The following is a 21,710-nucleotide window of genomic DNA, read 5'->3' on the forward strand; positions in this document are numbered from 1 at the left end:
AGGAACACATGTAGCCCTCAGACGCAAGGACTTCTCAACATGGGGCCCCATTTTAAAACAAAAAATGAAAGCAAAAACACCTGACTAGACTATGTTCTCAAGAGCAAAAAATGATTTTATTCACCTACGTCTTGCCAGGGCCTGGCGTGGTGCATGGCATATAAAAGAAGCCTAAGTGTCTGTCGGATAATTACAATGATAGCATGCACGTGTTTAAAAACATAAGAAGCAATTAACTTCTCCAGGATTGTTGAAGACAAACACAAATATGTGCATGAAGATTCTCGCATGTGTGCAGTCTCTGCATTTCTTGAGAGGCATGGAAGTATAGTAATTAAGAGCAGTGACCTCGAAGCTCAGATTTCTACAAAAAGTCGGCTCTCAAGGCAATCTGCGATTTCTCTCAAATCCTTCCAGGCTCCATCCACTGCCTTTCTACTTCTCTAGGAATTTGTTACAGTCACAGCCCATTGTTTAGGTACCCACTTCTCTGTTAGCTACCTGTTGCTGCCTCACGATTTTATCATAAAATTGACATCTTAAAATAACAAACATTGATTATGTCACAGTTTCTGCCGGGCAGGAAGGAGTCCAGCATGATAAGCTGGGTGTCTCCGACTTGGGGTTTCTCACCAGGCTGCGGCAGAGGTCCCGGCTGGGGCTGCAGTCCCATCAAGGCTCATGGGGGAAGCCCCGCTTCCAAGCTCACACACTGGCTTGTTGACAGAACTCAGTTCTTCGGCTGTGGTCAGAGACGCGGCTCCTGGCCACCCGGTCCTTCCTGTGGAGCAGCCCACAACCTGGAAGCTTGTCTCCTTCAAAGCAAAAGGGTCAGAGAGCAAGAAAAACTGCTTCAGACAGAAGTGACAGCCTTTTGGTACCTAATCTTGGAAGTTGACTCCCCATCACTTTTTCCCTATTCATTTTTTTTAGGTTTATTTATTTATTTTAGAAGGCGCAGAGGGGCAAAGGGAGAGAGAGAATCTCAAGCAGATTCTCTGTTGAGCGTGGAGCCCGACTTGGGGCTCAGTCTCATGACCCTAAGATCATGACCTGAGCCAGAATCAAGAGTTGGATGCTTAAGCAACTGAACCACCCAGGCACCCCTTTTTCCATATTCTGTTTATTAGAAGTGAGTCACTAGGACTAGCCCACACTCAGGGTGTGGGGGGTTATGCAAAGTCATGGGCAGCAGAAGATGGAACTCACTGGGGGCCATCTTCCACAAACATCGTCTTACCGTCCTTCCTTTCTTTCCTTTCTGTCTCCTGTCCTTCCTCCATTCCCTCCCTACTTCTTTCTAGCACTCACTGTGAGCCTACCAGTGTCCAGGAGCTACACTGGGCACTGGGCATACAGAGGCAAGAACACTGAGGTCCCAGCCTAGTGGAGGAGAAAGGTCCAGTAAATAAAGGATTCCCACGGTTCAGTCACTTACCCTTTGGCCATAGACGTGGATTTCCTAAACCTTTTCTTACTCCCTGTTTTTAAGTCTATTTGCCTCTAAAATATGGCCTCATCCTAAGCCAGTTCTTAACCCTGGGCTGCCCATTAGCAGCGCATAGGGAAGCTATTTAGCCTGAGGGCGAAGGAGATGTGGTTAACATCGCGTGTGCAGTTCTTTCCACTGGCCTACAGGTGCTTTTTCAATATCCCCAAGTGGTCATCAGGTGGCAGGTGGCAGCTGCCCAGGGAGGATCCAAGCTCCAGCCCGGTGGCTTCAAGCTCCGCCTCCTAGTTAGTTCCCCTCCGCATCCCAGCCCCACCCACCGGACCCGCAGGGCCCTTAGCCCTTCCTTTAACGAAGAAGCAGAAGGACCTTGTTTCAGCGGAAAGGTAACTTCTCTGCTTGCTTAAACAGAGATGGAGCATTATCGTGGGTATTTCTGACCCCCAGTGGTAGAGAAGGGAAATACATGCGGTGAGGCTCGGGAGGCTGGAAGAAAGCGGCTCTCACCAGAGCCCCAGAGCCACCAATGACACTACATACAAAACAGTGTCTACAGGGGGCAAAACACACACACAACATACAATGATAAGACACTTCTGCATCTCACCTCATGTCCGGAGCAGCTTCATTCACGTCTATGCAATCAGCTCCTCCACCAGTCCAAAAACGCCGGGAAAATACAAATGCCCCTGCTGTTTTCTGCATTTTGTCCCTCGGATCCTGGTGCGTGATGTAGGAGGAGCTTCTCAAACTTCCCAAGTACCCCTACCGGCTGAGAGGACTATGTCCCTGAGGGCCTGGGGGATGGTCCTAAGCTGCAGCAGCAAAGGCAACATTGTTTTGTTGAAGTTCCGTGTTTTATCATAAACACTTCTGGAAGCTGCATGCCAGTGTGCTAACATCACTATGTTTAACACAAGCATGATATTTTACCCGAACCTCTGAATAAAACCAACTCTGTAGAAGGATACAGCATTTTTATGCGGAGCACCTTAGCCATTACCCCTGAACCTACAGATACCCTGGGTGAGGGACACGGAGACCATGGTCACCAGCATGGGGCGGGACTCACTGCTTCCAATCCCAGCTCTCCTGGTTCCTATGTGATCTTAGCAAATGAACTCACTGCTCTGAAACAGTTTTCTTTTTTTTTTTTTTTTTTAAGATTTTATTTATTTATTTGACAGAGATAGAGACAGCCAGCGAAAGAGGGAACACAAGCAGGGGGAGTGGGAGAGGAAGAAGCAGGCTCATAGCGGAGGAGCCCGATGTGGGGCTCGATCCCATAACGCCGGGATCACGCCCTGAGCCGAAGGCACACGCTTAACCGCTGTGCCACCCAGGCGCCCCTGAAACAGTTTTCTTATCCATAAGGCAATGGCACCCTGTGAGCTCTGATGAGAGCCAGCACTTCTGAGAAGGTTAATACCCTTGTCATTGTGGGTAGACTGTTTTGCAAGTTGCCAAGCATTTCCCTGTGCTACTTTACTTTGACAGGACACCTTGATGTGGAAGGAAGAGAGAGCAGGCTTTGGAAGCCATGAACCTCAGCATCCACCCAGCTCTGCCACCAAGCGGCTCTGTGCTCTTGCACGAGTAACAGCCTTTGAGAACGTCTGCAGGCTCACGCGAGAAAGATGTGATTATGATGTTGCAGGTCATTGGGATAATTAAGTATAATTATTATAAGGTGGGTAGTCCACAATATGTGGTAAATCTCTCTGGTGGCTGGAGGCTGCTGCGGTGGGTAGGTGAGCACACCAGTTCTGTATTCAGACTGGCTCGACTTTTTTTTTTCTTCAAATTTTTATTTAAAAATTCTTTTAGTTAGTCAAATTTTTATTTAAAAATTCTTTTAGTTAGTCAAAAGTTTATTTAAAAATTCTTCTAGTTAGTTAACATTTGGTGTAATATTGGTTTCAAGAGTAGAATTTAGTGATTCATCACTTACATATAATACACAGTGCTCATTATAACAAGTGCCCTCCTTTAATTTTTTTAAAGATTTATTTATTTATTTAAGAGAGAGAGAGAGCATGTGAGTGGGGGGAGGGGCAGAGGGAGAGGGAGAGAAAGAATCTTAAGCAGCCTTCATGCCCAGCAGAGCCTGACATGGGGCTGGATCTCACAACCCTGAGATCATGACCTGAACTGAAATCAAGAGTCGATGCTTAAGGAACTGAGCCAGCCAGGTACCCCATAGCAAGTACCCTCCTTAATATCCATCACCAATCTAGCATCCCCCACATACCTCCCCTCAGTAACCCTCAGTTTGTTCTCTATCATTGAGTCTCTTATGGTTTGCCTCCCTCTCTCTCTTTTTTTTTCCTTCTCATATGTTCATCTGTTTTGTTTCCTAAATTCCACATGAGTGAGATCATATGGTATTTGTCTTTCTCTGACTGATTTATTTCATTTAGCATAATACACTCTAGCTCCATCCATGTCATTGCAAATGGCAAGATTTCAGGGGCACCTGAGTGGTTCAGTCATTAGGCCTCTGCCTTCGGCTCAGGGCATGATCCCAGGGTCCTGGGATCGAGCCCCACATCAGGCTCCCTGCTGGAAGCCTGTTTCTTCCTCTCCCACTCCCCCTGCTTGTGTTCCCTCCCTCACTGGCTGTCTCTCTCTCTGTCAAATAAAGAAATAAAATCTTTAAAAAAAAATGGCAAGATTTCATTCTTTTTGATGACCGAGTAATATTCCAGTGTGTGTGTGTGTGTGTGTGTGTGTGTGTGTGTGTACCACCTCTTCTTTATCCATTCATCAGTCGATGGACATTTGGGCTCTCCCATAGTTTGGCAGAATGGCTCAGCTCTTACTAGCTGGGTGGCCTTGGACAAGTTATTGAATATCTTTGTGCCTCAGTTTCCTCAATTGTCAAGGAAGGAAGAAAGTAGAATCCTCTCAGAGCGTGGTGAAGATGATCTGGCTTAATATAAGATACACCCACAGTAGTGACTGACTCAGAGACTATTAAGGATCCCAGTAAGTATCCGTGTATAGGTGACTGGCCATATTATTGTCCTCTCAGTTAGGGAAGCAGAGGATTGGAGAAGGTCCCCTCCATCAGCATGACTTCTCTTCCCCAAGTGGAAGATCTAGGATTTGAATCCAGATTGTGACTCCAGACCCGGTCATCTTTTCACTGTGCTCCAACAGGGAGTAGGGTATCCTCCACTGGAAACCTCAAATCCCTGGGGCCACCCATGGAGGCCAATACCCACACACCATTCCCAAATATAAACTGCAAAGATTCTTAGGCTGATTTTTTTTAGTTCATAAAATAATGTGTTGTTGTTTCCTAGAGAGGTTGGGAAAAAAAGACAAAAGCCCTGTGTCTAATGGAATTTCTCTCTGGAACCAAACGAATCTCTCAGTTACCTTAAGATGCTATAGGGAGCCCACATCATTGTTCTGATACTTGCATGGGCCCAACAGAGTTATAAAATGTAAAAGCAGAAGAAGATCATGGATCATTTTCTCTAAATCGATAAGGAAATTGAGGTCATGTAGGAATGTAAAGATCACATTTCAGTCATCACTTTATTTCAGCTTCGGTGGAAGCAGATCCCTCACTCACTTTTTGAAATATCTTGTACTGGGCATCATTGTTCTTAAATGCCGGATACATCTCAGCTTCCCTTTATGTTTTAATTTTTTTCATTCATTTTTATTTTCATTCAACTAATTGTACTGAAGACCAAGTACGTGCCAGGGACTCTTTTAGGCGCTGGGAAAACCGCAGTAATGAATAAAAAGATAAAAATCTCTGCCCTCACAGAGCTTGCAGTCTAGTAGGAAGGTACACGGAGAGTGCTAGCGGTGAGCTGGGATTACACAGGGTGATCAGAGTTGCTTCACGGAGGAGGTGACATGGATCTAAGGAGGCGAGCCACACGATAGCTGAGAGAACAGCATTTCAGACGGAAGGAACATCCAGTGTAAACACGCTGATGCCGAATAAGGATGAGCAGCCGACCAGTGGGTGAGAGTGATAATGGGCGGAGGAAGTGTGGACCCTGTGGTCCACGAAGGACTTTGGCTTTCTCTCTGAGTGAGCTTGGGACTGTTAGGGGGTTTTGAGCCAAGGAGAGACATGATCTCATGTGTTCTAAAAGGATCACTCTGACTGCCTTGTTGGAGTGGAGATGATGGCTGCTTGGACCCTGATAGTGGAGGTAAAAGGATGAGAAGTCATGGAGTCCAACAGGGCATTGTAGAACTTTCCAGGCTCAGCCAACCCTGGCCTCTTCTCCTTGAGGAGAGAGTCCTGTAGTGAGGTGTCACTTAGGGGACCCCCGTCTCCTCCCATGGCTCCACTGCCTTCTATCCACCGACAGGTCCAACCCAGGCATCATCTCCTTAGGTGTCACTTAGGGGACCCCCATCTCCTCCATGTCTCCACCTGCTTTTTTTTTTTTTTTTTAAAGATTTTATTTATTTATTGGACAGAGAGAGACACAGTGAGAGAGGGAACACCAGCAGGGGAAGTGGGAGAGGGAGAAGCAGGCTTCCCGCCGAGCAGGGAGCCTGATGCAGGGCTCCATCCCAGGACCCTGGGATCATGAGCTGAGCCAAAGGCAGATGCTTAATGACCCACGAGTCACCCGGGCACCCCTCCACCTGGTTTCTCACTGTCACCTCACACTTGACATGGCTTGCTCCACTAGCCACGCACCACCCACCCAGTTGCAAAGCAGGACACTTGAAATTCATCTTGGATGTTTTCCCGGCTTTACTTCCACATTCACTTAGCTCCATACCTTGGAGCCATCCACTTCTCTCTCTATCCTCCTGAAGGCAGCAATGGGTTTGCATCAGCCTCCCAAATGGCTCACAACGTGCGCCCTTGCCCACCCCCACCCCATCAAATCATGTCCTGCTTCAAATCCTTACATGCCTTCCCACTGCTCCTCGATAAGTCCTTACAAACAAAAATCCTCTCATACCCTAAAGTGTCTCAGCCCTTCCTACATCTCCAGTCTTTTGCCATTCCTCCTCCATCTTTCTCTGCCCTCCAGATGTATGAACCCTCTTCACTTCCTTCCCACCACAGGGTGTTTGCACATGATCCTTCCTTTGCCCGGAAGACTCTCTCATACCCTCTATACTGTCCACATCCTCCAGCCCTCAGCTCACGGAGCTTTCCCAGGAAAACCTCCCACAAACCCCAGAGGAGGTCAGAGCTCTCTCTCCACATGCTCACAGCACCTTGGATTTCTTTTTCATGGCATCGTCACAATTGGAGTAATTATTTATTTAAGTAGTTGTTTAACATTTGTTCATATTATCTGCTCCATACCATGTCTGTCTTCTCACCGTGGCATCTCCAGTGTCGAGGGCAGTGTTCTTCGATGCAAACAAGAGGCTCCTGCTTGGCATGGGCTCCTGCCCTCCTCCAGCGATGCCTCTTTCCACAGGATAAGGAGTCTACCAGGCCAAGGGAATTATTTGCCCAAGACTACGCTCTCCTTCTAGATGCCCAGGACCCTGGAGTTTTCTACCCCAATGGTCCAGAATTCACTTCCATTGTCTACATGCACCCCTTTCCTGGGTCTCTGCTCACAAGGGGGGGGTGATGTCATCAGGGTGAGCAGCCTGGGGTGGGTGAAGTTCAGTGTGCATCTGGGACGTGCAAGCTAGGGTTTCCACATGCTTGTGCGTGAGGACGCAGGGAGAAGAACTGAACCTGGGTGGGGAGAGGAGGTGTCAGGTCATGGCGGGGGCCAGAGTCAGCTGTCCTTGCACTGACACATTTGGGCACAGAACTTTGAGAATTCCAAGAATTCTGAACTCAAACCTGGCTTTCTAGGTCATCTTGAAAGCGAATTTTCCAAATGGGAAAGCCCATTTTATGTAATGGCTTGTGACCTTGATTTAGAATTGTTAAATATTTAGACACATGCCATAAGAACCTCTATTTGCACTCTAGCCCAGAGCCTGATAATTAGTATTTATTGAATGAATAGATAAATGAATAGATTTTATTCCCGGATCTCAGCATTCACCACATCGAGTGACCAGAAGAAAAATATGTGGACAGTTCTTGTAAATCTACCCCTCAATAGCGAATGCATTTTATTTACTTAAAGTGAAGACCTAGCTGTCAAGTAAAGTCTGTCCATGAAGGGTGACAGATTTTTTTCTGAAGGCAGCTCTGAGTTGGATGCTTCTTTCCTATAGCTCAATGATAAGTAGAAGTAAACACAATAGTGGACATTTTGGGGGCACTTCTGTTCAAGCACTGTTCTAAGCCCTTTATGTGGATTAATTCATATGATATTCACAATCCTAAGAGATAGGTACTGTTATCATCCTCATTTTACAGATGAGGAAATTGAGACTCAGAAAAGTTAAGTGACTTGCCCAAGGTCACACAGCTAGTAGGTGGGAAAGCTAGAGATGAGTTCTCAAGCAGTCCTGTGCCTCCCCTTCATTATCAACCCCCTGGGACTCTTGGAGTCTGAGCCTGGATCTGTGGGTGTCAGAGCCACACTCCGTAATGCTGAGTTGCCTTTGCAATGGGTGAGAAACGATAAGGGACTAAAGTTGGAGTTTTGTCAGCGGGACGACGAATTGCCTCGCAGGGAAGCATTCTGTCCAATTTCTACATTCATTATGTCCTCTTGTGCCCGTACAGGAAGGCAGAGCTAAGACGAAGACCAACTCACTGTAAAGAAAGGTATTGGATTTTCATTTACTAATCACATCATCAAGGGGCCTGGCTGGCAAAATAAATCAGAGCTCCTTAAAGATGAGTTTTTCACACACTGTCAAGTTCCATCGGTAAGAATACTGACCCTCTCTAAATGCTCTAGTCCCACCCGCATAGATTTCCATTGTTAGACCGGGAAAGCCCAAATCCCAAAGTGAAAGCAGAGAATCCCCTTTCTACTCCCCAGCCAGAGGATTGCCAGCAGCAGTTCCAAGGACCTCAGGGCCAGGCTAAGTCAGGTCAAGGTTGGGGAGTGAGAGAACTAGCATGGGGGAAAGAGAAGGAAGGAAGGACTGGGCATAGACTCCAGGTTGTGGAGCTCCCGGAATATTACATCTCCAGGTACGTATTTTGAGTAGATGCTCATGGTCTCCTTTGTGTGGGAGGAAAATGGGGCCATTGCCATGGTCAGGCTCAGTATCAGAATGATATACACCCTCCCCATGGGACATTCAGAAACCACTAGAGGAATACTGACTAGTTTCAGGCAGTGTCAATGTTAATTAAGAATTTAGATCAATATTTTTGCATGACAAAATGTTTTCTTTTTCAGTGTTACTCTCTGCGGTACAGGATAGCAAAAAATGGGAAACCCCTTTTGAATTCTGTAACTGACACTCAAGCAACGTCAGTTCTCTTTTCCTCTTCTGCTCCCAACCTGCTCTTCCACTTCCGAATTTACAAACTCATATTTCATACGGTTGATATGAAAATAAAGTGAGATAAAACATTTAACCTCTCAACACAATTGCCATTTACTAGTAATGACGATTGAGTGAAATGATGTCTTGTGAAAGTTCCCAACACATGGTAAACGTTTAGCACATTTGCTAAAACCAAACCAAACCAAACTAAAATGGTTGGAAACTGGCTGAGCTGAAAAGGACGACTGAACCCGATCTACTCCTTGGCACAGACACCTTGCCTTTCCAGACATGTTCTCAGATTTGTTGAGACGGAGGCATAGTAAAACTATCATTTGCTGAGAGTTTAATATATGCTAGACACCATTCTATGGATTCTTCCATGAAAGCATCAAAGCAAATGTAAGGGGGTAGATAACAGTATTGTTTCAACTTTACGGTCCAAAGCAAGGCTTATGAAGTTCTGGTTCAAAGTCATTGAGCTAGGAGATAGTAGCGTGAAGTTTTGACTCAGCCTGTCCAGTACCTCCTAACTTCTAACAATTCTGCCCCACTATCTTGAAGCCAAAGTGCATCTCACCCTTTTCCCACGTCACTGTAAAGTACTAGCTAAGTCCCCTTATCCCTTTCCTTTAGGTTTTTTAAATACTGCTTTATTTTTGCATATTCATTTAAAACTTCCTTTTTTCTCCCACTATCGCCAAGGCATTTTCTTCTTCTTTTGTTATGACCTTGAACTTGAAATCATTTTGTCAGGTGCCTGGGTGGCTCAGTTGGTTAAGCATCTGCCTTCGGCTCAGGTCATGATCCCAGGGTGCTGGGACCAAGCCCTGCATTGGGCGCCTTGCTCAGCGGGGAGCCTCCCTCCTTTGCCTATGGCTCTCCCAGCTTGTGCACGCTCTCTCTCTCTGACAAATAAATACATAAAATCTTTAAAAAGAAACGAAAAAAGAAATCATTTTGCCAGTTCTGTGCCACGAATTGATAAAAGTATTAGAGGGCAGAGGACTACTGAGAAAGTTTCCAAAGTTGACTTGGTGACATTAATTTCAAGCTCAAAGGGTCTTTTGAAGCTCTTTTTGCTTAGAGTCCTGGCCCATCCATTATGACTGAAAATATCCAAAGTTCTCTCCTAGGCCAAGAAGAAATTCTACCTCTACCGTAAAGACCCGGGGTTAAGGAGACGCCCTTGCATTGTGCCAGGAAACCAGTATTTCAATGGGACTTCTGTACCTCAGTCGCTTCAGCTGTGAAATAGGGATATTATAACAGTACCCAGCTCGTAGGGCTATAGTGAGGATAAAATGAAGCAATACGTGGAAAGTGCTCAAAACTGTATCAGAAGGGCAACACATACCCTTAGTGACTCCTGCTATTCTGTAGGCAGCCAAGTCCCAGGGGGTGGCAACTATCGTGATGATCTCTGCAGTTTACAGTCAGGCTCTTGCTTTGTTCAATCATCATCATAATCTGCGGGAATTATTAAGTCTTTGGTCTTCCCAGTCTAGACCCCAGGAGGCCGAGCGATGCATGGGACTCACACGTCCGTCCATCCATTAGTCCACAGGAGTCCAACAGTCCTGTGGGTGCTGTTTCGTGTTTTCATGGTGTGAAAAAATGGCAGCAATAGCTTTAATAAAAAGACTTTATTCTCCTATCAATAGAATCACTGAGGACTAAAGGGGTCATTTGAATGTTCCAGTTATATTCTCATTATGTTTTATAGAAGAAATGATAGGCTATACATGGTATTCAGAAATCTAGGGATTCAGGGTCTGGGGGGACATCTCCTGTGATTAAACGCCAAAGATAAACAGGAGAGTGATTTTTTTCTTTATTTCTTTTTAAGATTTTATTTATTAATTTGAGAGAGAGAGAGAGCAAGCATGAGCAGAGGGCAATTTGATTTGTTTCTTATGAGAAATATGACCACTGTGGGGTCGCTCTTCTGTCCTGTTTCTTTATGCTCTAAACCAGCATTTTCTTTTTTTTTCCTTTTTTTTTATTTTAATGTTTTTTTATTATATTATGTTAGTCACCGTACAGTACATCCCTGGTTTCTGATGTAAAGTTCGATGATTCATTAGTTGCATATAACACCCAGTGCACCATGCAATATGTGCCCTTTACTACCCATCACCAGCCCATTCCATTCCCCCACCCCCCTCCCCTCTGAACCAGCATTTTCCAAAACACATTCCTCAGCACATTGGTTCCATGAGTGGTTAATAGCGTGCTTCTAAAAATGGGTTCCCCAACCAAATGTATGTGGTGAACACCACGATGAGTTTTCTTTCTGTAAAACCAGATTTCTGTAGACTCTAAAAAAAGGATTTCTCTCTTCACACCACTGACAAGGCTGCCGCTCTATCTGAGCTAATGGAGACGCGATTCTCCCAAGATTACATTTTTATTGGCTTCTCAGGCACTTAAAATATACGGATTATTGCTCAGTTGGGGTTACTTCTCCAGAACATTAACCTCACCAATTACCAGTGAATTTTCTCATCCTTTTCTTCTCTTCCAGTTTCACTTTCTGAGGGTTAGAAAAATAGATTTTTCGCCATGCGCTGATGGTAGCCTCAACTTGTCTCCCTAACCTTAGCCCTTGCCAAGTCTTCTGCCTTCCTCAGTGTGTCATCAAATGCTGTGACCTTGATATTTTCTTCATGACCATCTCCCTACCCTCATTCTCTGCATGAAGGCTACCAATGTTTATGGACCTTGTTAAATGCCACCTGATTCATTCGTTTGGTTGTTAAACACTGAGGACCTATCAGGAGCTAGGCATTGCTATGGGATCTGATTGAAGGGATTAGTAAATGAATGGATTTACTGATCCGCGGGAGCTGGGAAGATCTGTTAAACATTACATGGCGAGGTATGCTTATCTTTTGGGGGAGAAAAGTGATCTCTAAATCAAGGAACTATTATAACATTTACATGCTGGTCTCATGAAAAATAATATAAGCAATTTTCACTATGCCACAGATCCTGATGGTCTGCATTTATATAGCACATTATTGGCACAACAACTTTGTCCCTTTGAGTAGCTCCATTTAAAGTTGTTTTGCTTTCATTAGCTCTCACAGAGCAACCATAAAATGATTGTAAAACGATTTGCAAGTATGTGTGTTATCCATAAATGCTAAATATTGGTTAAATTATCAAGCACTGTGCAGTGGAATCTGACATTTCTCCAGATAATATTTTAATTGTTCACCCTATGTATTGTCAACCCGGAAGCAGTGGCATTTGGCTTGGATAGATACATGTGTGCGAGAGGCGAGGGTGAGCAGCGTACTTGCCTTAAAAGCATCCCAGAAGAAGGAGCACCTTGTTATACCTTCTAATTTTCCCCCCCTATATCTTATTCTCTTCCTGTAGACCAAATAAAAGTTATTTCAAAAGCAAACCAAAGTATTCATAAAACATGCATGTGTTCCTGGGCTAACAGCATGAGTTCAGATACATAGGTGTTTTAAATATTAATCAATGTATGGACACTGAACGGACATTCTGAGCACTTCATTGATCCTTCATTAATGGCCTTTATGCAAATCACTGTGAATGGCATCTTGGAAACAGCGGTGAGTAAGTCTGTCATGATCCCTGAGCATTCATCAAATAAAGGAAGTCCCTGGTCCTATTTACATAATCACTTTTCTCCCCCAGTGCTCTGGGTGTAATGTCTGTTTTTGCCAGCACAACAGAGTTCATTTCAAAGCTCTCGGTCTCTACTTACTTTGATTATAGCTGCTCCGGGGGTCCTTCATGGAGCCCATGGATTCACTTCCAACCCCATATCTGATTCTCCAAGGACTGGTAGAAGGACAGGGCAGGAAGGGTTATCAGTCCTGTTCTACAGGTGAAGAGCCCTCGATTCAGAGTATCGGTGGCTTATGGAAAGTCACACAGTGATAAATGAAAGGCAGAAACTGAACTGAAATTTCTAGAATCAAAGGAAGGAAGGGTGCTCAAAAATATGGGTTATCTACAAACTGATTTTCCCTGTATCCTATGCTTTACAATGAAAAAAGGTAGAACTAGAAATACATACTTTCCCATTGCTACTTGGATGAATGAATAAATGAATGAATGGGCAATTCTATGCTGACTTCCCTCTACTGACGTCCCAGACACTTGCTGTTTTCAAAAGGAAAATCCGTGGGACATTTAACTTTAACTGTGTCCTTGGCATCCTCTTCCACCACCACCTACTACCACCCTTACCTCGTCCTACTTCCTTCTCTATCCAGTTAAAACAGAGGAAAGGAGACTCTTCTTAGCCCCAGTTCTTCCCCTGAGAGATGCTTCTGTGAGCAGACCCTGGGGCTGGGGGAGGGGCATCCTTGACAGTTTTAGTCACCATCCTGGGCCCTGCCCTGCTTCTGGGCTGAAGTTCAAAATCCATTCACTTTTGGATTTATACTCCTATCTGGCCCATGATCCAATGTGAATAGAGATTGGGAGCCTTAAAATTAACTGCAGTCCTGGCAGAAAGAGATGCTACCTCTAGAGCACCAGGCGAGGAAAACAGTCATGTAAATATCACCAGGGGCTTCCTTTGTTGGATGGATGCTTGCTCGGTCGAGGCACCTATGGTTAAGTGAATCGGCAGGGTCTCCTGAAGGCTTGTGCTCCCCCTTCCTGTGGACAGACCTCTGTACTGCAGAGCCTATGGAGTGTGGGTGGGAGTGCATCACCTTAGCTGGCCTGGGATTTCCTAGAAGCATGGATCCTCCTTGCTCAGTGCCTGGCACAGAAATGTTTATGGTCTCAAATCAGATTGAAACACCCTTGCCCTGAGCCTCAGTTTCCACATCTAAGGTGAAGGTGCTGTACTAGAATAATGCTTAGGGAACTTCTAGAGAGGCAGCAGGTCCCGGCTGGAGTAAGAATGGTGTTTTTAAAAGGGAACACACATCAGTTTAAATGTCGTACCCCCACGCCTCCACACTTCCACCTACATACTAGTCACGTGGTTTGGACAATTTGTTTTACTTCTGTGAATAGTAAAAGGAAGGTTTGGCAAAAATACCCATCCACAGCCCTGGGGTGGGGGTTCAGTAGCACAAAGTGCTCAGGCAATTTTTGTTTAATGAATGGTGCTTAGATAGTTCACAGGAAAAGCTCTCCACTTTACTGGGGCTTGGCCAGAACATCCCACACTGCCGTGTTCCCCTGAAGCTGTCGAGTTCTGGGACATAAAGGAAAGGACCCTCTTACTTTGTCTCTGTTCCAGATTGAGCAAGAGTTATTTGAGCAGAAAGATCACCAAATTAGAGTCACCACAACATTAAGTGCTTTGTTTCCTCTAGGGCTCTGACTTCAGCTCCTGGGCGTGGTGGGGGCCGAAACTGCTGACTCAGTGGGAGCAGATAATCAAGGTCTATCTCCTATTTCAAGACTGCCACAGAAAGAGCGTTTTATAAATATTCATTGTAAAGAAGTAAGTCCTTCCTACTCAGGATTTGATTTCCTATTTCTGCAGGTCTGTCAACTAGATACCTCTTTGTTCAGACGATCAGACCCTGGGAACAAGTTGGCTTTATCTTCTTGTTCACACACCTTGAAAACTGGGCTGAACTAAGTCAAAACAATTGTGAAGGTGGGAAGATCCCATTTTATAAATTAGAATACCAGGAGGTTGGTCAGTAGAAGGAATCAGAAAAGCAGTCTTCCCCATATTCGCCTCAACCTAATTCTTCATGGAAGACACCCATAATCTAACCAAAACTTCCCCCAAAGAGAATGGCTTTATACCTACCAGGGACACAGAAGATAGATGGACCATGAGGTGAACCCACTTCATTCAAATTAGATCTAATTCCACGGCCCACTGAAATCAAACTGCTGGTGGCTCTTCTGACTTGTCGGTATTAGGTGTTTAACTTTGATCTTTAAAGCTCCCCACCACTAACTCTGGTTTATTTCATTTGTTTGTCAATATACCGGCGCCATGCACAGACTTGGACTATGTCTGCAATGCATTCTGTGTCTAGAAACTTGGACAAAGTAGGGGAATCTTTTCTGTTGTTTTTTAAAGATTTTATGTATTTATTTGACAGACAGAGAGTGCAAGCAAGGGGAGCATTAGGCAGAGGGAGAGGGAGAAGCAGACTCTCTTGCTAAGCAGGGAGCCCAACGTGGGGTTCGATCCCAGGACCCTGAGATCATGACCTGACCCGAAGGCAGGCGCTTAACAGATGAGCCAGTCAGGCGCCCAGAGTAGGGGAATCTGATAGCTATATCTCCGCTCAGGAGCTATAGAGACCAAGGGGCTTTGGTTAATAGTTATCTGGAGAGATAAATTAATTAATAAATGTATTTACCTCATAGCCAAAATTGGAGACATCTTCTAGTCCTTTAGGAATTAACCCTCTCCGCATGGTGTTCCCCAAAGTCACCTCTCCTTGTGTTTATGCAGTTGCCCAGCAAGCGCATCTTGACCCTGTAACCTCATTTGTCTTAGCGGCTCCTCACCGCATTGCGCTTGTCAATCTAAATGATTTTATTTCATCCCGTCTGAAGCCTGCGTGATAGCTGCTATAGATTCATTTCTAATTCGTGACCGTCCCAGTCCAGAAACTCTAATGACTTTGTGTTTATGAATTGTAAATACCATTTCCAATAAACTGATAATGAATTGCCGGGTCCCTTCAAATTTGTAAATAATGGGGATATTTCCCCTAGCAACGGCCAATTACACTAGGCAGGAGAAGTCATTTTATCAGGAACACTTACCCTTCAGCTTATTTCAAAGTCAGAAAACCTCTTAATTCTGATTATTCCTCCAGTTCTGAGTCAGCCAAGACCACAGAGATACTATGTAAGTGGCTCAAATGGAAGAATGTAACAATAATTCTTAATGAGGAGACAGGCTGGCTCAGAAGAAGCCTGGAAGCCCAGAGACTGAGAGGTGTCATCCTGTTTCTTCATTAATGTATTCTGTGACCTTGGGTAAATCATTTTGTCTCTGTAGGAGTGCTTTCCCTTCAGTCAGGGGAGTCTGGCCACACAAGACGGGGAGAGGAAGACAGGACGCTAGAAGGTACCCGTTACTCATCACTTGCCCCGCTCCAGGCACGGTGCAGGGGATCTCACGTACTGCTCCCAAGGAGCAGGAGGCAGCTATGTTCCCCACTTCACAGATAAGGAAACTGAAGCTCAGTTCACCTAGCTCGAGTAGGGGGAAGGCAGGATTCAGCCTCAGGCCTGACTCGGAAGTGAACTTGTCTTGTCATGCTGAATTTGCCTCTGTGCTACTTCCAGGAAGCCGAAATGAGATGTCATTACGGTTTCATGTTAAACCTGGGGAATTTCACTCAGGGAGTGATCAGTGCAATCGCATCTGTGCATGGGCTGCAGCGTCAGGGAGGGGTCTAGACTCCGACTCCTTAGAGCTCACAGAACAGTCCTCCTGGAGCTGTTTCCAGGGTTTGAGCCTGACTCTGGGAGGAGGGAGAAGACATTGACCAAGTTGCGCTCCCCAACCTGACGGCAAGTGCCCCCAGGAGCCCTCCTGGTCTCCCTCCCTCGCTTCTGATCCCCTTTCCACTTCCATCAAGTGCACATCCCCTGCTCGGCTTGGTGAGGGCCCCACCATCTCCCTCCAGGACTCCTGCGTTAGCCTCCTAAGAGGCCCCCTGCCTCCAGGCTCAGTCTCATGTAATGAGCGGGTAATTGTCCCCCGGAGGGCAATAAAGAGTAATCAAGAGATTTAAGCAGGGGGATTACATAATTAGATTTACAGTTTAGGAAAATTAAATGCTGAAGAGTTAATGCATAATGATCTTTCCCTCTTCCTCTCTTTAGCTACCATTTTCTCCAACCCATTCCTGGCCCTCTGGGCAAATGGAGCGCAGGCCTGTGCTCAGCGGATTCCTCTGCCTGGCAAGTCACCCTCCCCACTACCCTCCCCACCTCCCTAACAACCCCCACCCCCCGCCCCCAGCCGTGGGCCCTGACATGCTCACTGCCTAAGACCTGATAAAGTCTCTCCTCTATGAAGCAGTCCTCACCTCCCCACGTGCCTGGGACTCTCCTAAACCAGCCGGCCCCACTGATGGCACTCCTAATCCTGTACCCTTACATTGAAAGAGCTTCTTGTGATCCGTCTCCCTTATCAGAGTGTGAGCCCCTCAGACATGCAAAGACAGGGGGACGTATCATTCATATTTGCATCTATAGCTCCCAGGGCAAAGCCAAGCAGTGGTTACTCCTCGATGTTAGTGGAATGGATAAATGGACTCTAGAGCTCTGCCTCTTTTCTTCTAGAAGGTGAGCAGATGAGGAAAATATACTGATAGTGCTGAACAAGGAGTGGCTGAATCTTTGGAGAAGCATTTTATCACCTTAGACCTTAGATGCTTCTGCAAAATTGGGACAGGGAAGATCTCGATGTTTCCTAAGGACCTCACTTCTTGGACATTCTAGTTTCTTGGTTCTGTAGGAGCAAAGGTGGAAAATGGTGACTTAAAAAATGCGAAGTGGGCAGTACTCAGGGAGGTGGGCCTAAGTGGGACCAGGAACCCTGGAAGTCCAGACTCCTCACAGGCCTCCCGTCCTCCTGGGCCCAAGCAGGAGCAGGGGCAAGGGGCTGGGGTAAGGAGTGAGCATTTACTGTGTGTGACTGAGCTCTGCCAAGGACTTTCCAGGAGAAGGGTGAGGACATACTTGGCCTCAGAGAAGGCTCCAAACAGTCACAGCCAGTCTCAACTCACTCCAAGCAGCTCTCTCTTTAAGCGATTCTGGACTGCTGACTTGGAGGACACCCATTTGGGGGTCTTCATCCTCCTGCACACTGTTGGGTGCTGTATTCCTCAATAAATGCTGAATGAATGAATGAATGAATGGCCATAACTACTCTGCACCTTAGTCTTGAGGGAGCACCTGCCCAAAGTCTGGTGCTGTGCACACTTATTCTATATTCTTTCCTCCTATCCAGTCCTTCCCTCCTCCCATTCCACACGCCCAGCAAGTCTACTTTAAAAAGCCTTAAGTGAGCCTCACCCATCCTCTCTTCATCCAAATACCCATCAATCAAGACAGAAGTCTCCCAAATTGGGTCTGGGGTTACAGAGTGGCATTTCCTAACCAGTTGGCTCTGATTTCAGATTTGGTGGGAACCAGAAGGAGGGTCCAGGGCTCGCTTTATAAAAGCGAGAGGCAAGAAGTTCTCTCTCTTCACAACTTCTGTAGTTCTTACTGGTCCTTGGATCAAGTTTGCGTCTTTTTCTTGAAGGTGAGGACTTAAGGGCACTAGCTGCAAACTACAGAGCGTCAGGGTCTTTTGCAGTAGAAGTGAGCCAGAGGGAGGGGGGATTGGAAGGGTGGAGACTGGCTGAGACTTGGTATTCTGGGGAAGGCTCACATAGGGGGAAGGATGAGCTAGGACTGCTTGGAAATACCCATCAGGACCCTGGGACTAGTCCCAGTGTGTGAGCCTGGGCAGGTCAGTGTTACTGTTAAGTGTATGCCTGCCATGTCCTGGATTCTGGGCTAGGTGGAAAGGGGTGCTGGACCCAAGCAGTGTGGAGGGAAATAAAGGAAGGAGGCAGGCTTGGAATGCTTTGGCCTCACGCACTCCCACTGTCTGTCCACAGGTGACTCGTGAAGCTTCAGCCATGGGCAAAGAGAAGACCCATATCAATATTGTTGTCATCGGCCATGTGGACTCCGGCAAGTCCGCTACCACTGGGCACCTCATCTACAAGTGTGGGGGTATTGATAAGAGAACCATTGAGAAGTTCGAGAAGGAGGCAGCTGAGGTAAGGCACCCACTGCGGCTAGGCGTGGCAGGGGTTGGGGTCTGTCCCCGTTTGGGGTGTGTCTAGTTGCAGAGTGCAGAAAGCAGGGTGCACGCTGCAAGTCAAGGTTCCCTGAAGTTGGCTCTAGTAAACTCGTCTGCTTGGCATCCACGCATTCTACCCCTCTACCTCTCCCAAGATGGGCAAGGGCTCCTTCAAATATGCCTGGGTGCTGGACAAGCTGAAGGTGGAGTGAGAGCGTGGCACCATCATCGACATCTCCCTATGGAAGTTTGAGACTGGCAAATATTATATCACCATCATTGATGCCCCAGACCACAGGGACTTCATTAAGAACATGATCACTGGCACGTCCCAGGTAGGGCAGTCTGCCCCCAGCGGCCTCCGTGGGCTCCAGGAAGGACTAAAAGCTCATTTGTGGGATTAGATGAGAGTTTCAATGGGAGGCAGGACTCCGGGGCGGGGTGGGGCGGTGCGGTGCGTGGGGCGTCAGTGAGTCCCAGTGGGCGGTCTTTGTAAGTTTCTGGGGCGGGGTCCTCAGCTTTACAAGCAGATCTGGGCCTGCCCCAAGCGCAGGCCAGCTTGCGGTCCTGTCCGTGGCCCCTCGCCCCAGCCCCTCGTCCCGTCCGCAGGCCGACTGCGCCGTGCTCCTGGTGGCGGGCGGGGAGGGCGAGTTTGAAGCCGGCATCTCCAAGAACGGGCAGACCCGCGAGCACGCGCTGCTGGCCTACACGCTGGGCGTGAAGCCGCTCATAGTGGCCATCAACAAGATGGACTCCACCGAGCCCGCCTACAGCGCCGCGCGCTTCCAGGAGATCACCAAGGAAGTGAGCGCCTACGTCAAGAAGATCGGCTACAACCCGGCTGCCGTGGCCTTCGTGCCCATCTCAGGCTGGCACGGTGACAACATGCTGGAGCCCAGCAGCAACGTGAGTGCGCGCTGCGTGGGCGGGTGCCGTGGGTCCTGGAGGGGGCGTGCCATGCACCGTTGCCCAGACTCAGCTGTGCTCTGCATCCCCTCAGATGCCCTGGTTCAAGGGCGGGAAGGTGGAGCGCAAGGAGGGAAATGCCACCGGGGTGACTCTGCTGGAAGCTCTGGACGCCATCCTGCCGCCCACTCGCCCAGTCAACAAGCCCCTGAGGCTCCCCGTGCAGGATGTGTACAAGATTGGAGGTGAGAGGGCTGGGTGGGGCGGAGGGGAGACTGTCCACTCCGGAACTCCGGAATAAGGAAGTTAGGAAGGAGCTCTGGTGTCTGGCACCAGGGTTCAGATCCTGACTTGGAATCCACAGCTTCTAGCTAGGTTTCAAAGTGCAAAGCACCCAGCATTTCCAACTTACACAATAGGTTGTTTCAATAGTTCCCGGTACATTTGGTGCTTCATGCCGGGTCTGTAGGTGGCCCTTTGTCCTTGAATGCAGAACCAAGGGACTTCCCGAGAAGTCACTTCTCCAGGGGAACAGGTGTATGGGACAACTCTGACTTCTCCCGGACAGGCATTGGCACCGTGCCTGTGGGCCGCGTGGAGACAGGCTTCCTGAAGCCAGGGATGGTGGTCACCTTTGCCCCCACGAACCTCACCACAGAGGTCAAGCCTGTGGAGATGCATCATGAGGCCCTGCCCGAGCCCTGCCCGGTGACAACGTGGGCTTCAATGTGAAGAATGTGTCCATAAAGGACATTCACCGTGGATTCGTGACAGGAGACAGCAAGAACGAACCCCCCATGCAGGCTGCTTTCTAGCACTCTAGAAGTCTCACAGCTTTCTAGCACAGGTGATTGTCTTAAATCACCTGGGGCAGATCCATGCTGGCTATAGCCCCGTGCTGGACTGCCATACAGCCCACATCTCCTGCCAGTTTGCTCAACTGAGGGAAAAGATTGACCGGCGCTCAGGCAAGAAGCTAGAGGATAACCCCAGGGCCCTGAAGTCCGGGGACGCAGCCATTGTGCAGATGGTCCCCAGCAAGGCCATGTGTGTAGAGACGTTCTCGGAGTACCCACCTCTAGGTGAGCCAGGGGTTGCTACTGAGTCACCAGAGAAGAAAGCATTCTCTCCTCTGGGCGAGGCACGGGCTAAGGGATTTCCTTCTGTACCACTTTCCAGAAACCTCCTCCTCCTTTCTCCCTCTTCTAGGCCACTTTGCGGTGTGGGACATGAGACAAACAGTGGCTGTGGGAGTTATTAAGGCGGTGGATAAGAAGTCATCTATGGCCGGCAAGGTCACCAAGTCAGCGGTAAAGGCCAGCAAGAAGTGAAGCATGCAGTTTCTACAGCAATCTTCCACTATAAAAATAACTTAGAATTTTATGTATTTACTGAATAAGATTAATAAAAACTAACACAGTTGTCCTGGTTACTTGTTTCTTCCAAAGAGGTAAACAGGGAACCTTTAGGTATGCGAATGAACTATGATTTAAGGCCCATTGGCCTCAAAGCGCTTATGCCCTGACTTGTGAAGATGATTCCAGGTCCTCTGCCTCATTCTCAGCCACTTGGCTCTAGCCCATCCTTTCTCATTTCCCTCAAACCTTGTCACTTCTGGCCTGTCCTCCCTCTGGGGAAGCTGAATTGTTCTGGGATGTGAAAAGTTTACTTACAATGATGCAGGACAGGATCTCAGTATTGCCAGTGGGTTACTGTGTGGTTCCTGCTGCTAGGTGCTCTATTTTCCAGACCCTGATAGGACATGTCAAGATCACTCAGCCAAGAGTGGGGTGGAAACTCCAAGTGGCTCACTTGGAAGCTTGGGCTCAAGCTGCTGCCTAACATGGTAGTCTGGGTCAGATTAACATGCCCAGAGCATGAGGAGTGAACAGATAAAACTCTGGCCTTTGTTTCCTAACTTTTACATGGAACAGGATAACACCTCATGGACCGTAAGCTAAATTATATGCTCATTCAACATACACGGGGAGTCAGGTCCACTGCTGGTGGTGTGTTCTTTGTCCATTTATCAAATACCGGCACTTACCACGTGCGGGATGCTGTTCTCACCCCATGGACTTAAGCTCCTTAGAGGTAGAGGCAAACGTCAAGTGATAGATACATCAAGTAAGCCAAGATAATGGTAGGGTGGGGAGGAGACCATGAAAGATACAACGCAGTAGAGGCTATTCCAAC

At 47.2% G+C, this 21,710-nt stretch overlaps 1 pseudogene; it reads left to right on the forward strand.

Annotated features, from left to right (window-relative positions):
• Positions 1-18,441: 18,441 nt before the first annotated feature.
• LOC123787895 (elongation factor 1-alpha, oocyte form-like) lies at positions 18,442-20,845 on the forward strand (annotated as a pseudogene).
• The last annotated feature ends 865 nt before the right edge of the window (positions 20,846-21,710 follow it).

Source organism: Ursus americanus, chromosome 16 (assembly GCF_024610735.1).
Source record: "Ursus americanus isolate L20-20 chromosome 16, mUrsAme1.1.p, whole genome shotgun sequence".
NCBI classification, from domain to species: Eukaryota; Metazoa; Chordata; class Mammalia; order Carnivora; family Ursidae; genus Ursus; species Ursus americanus.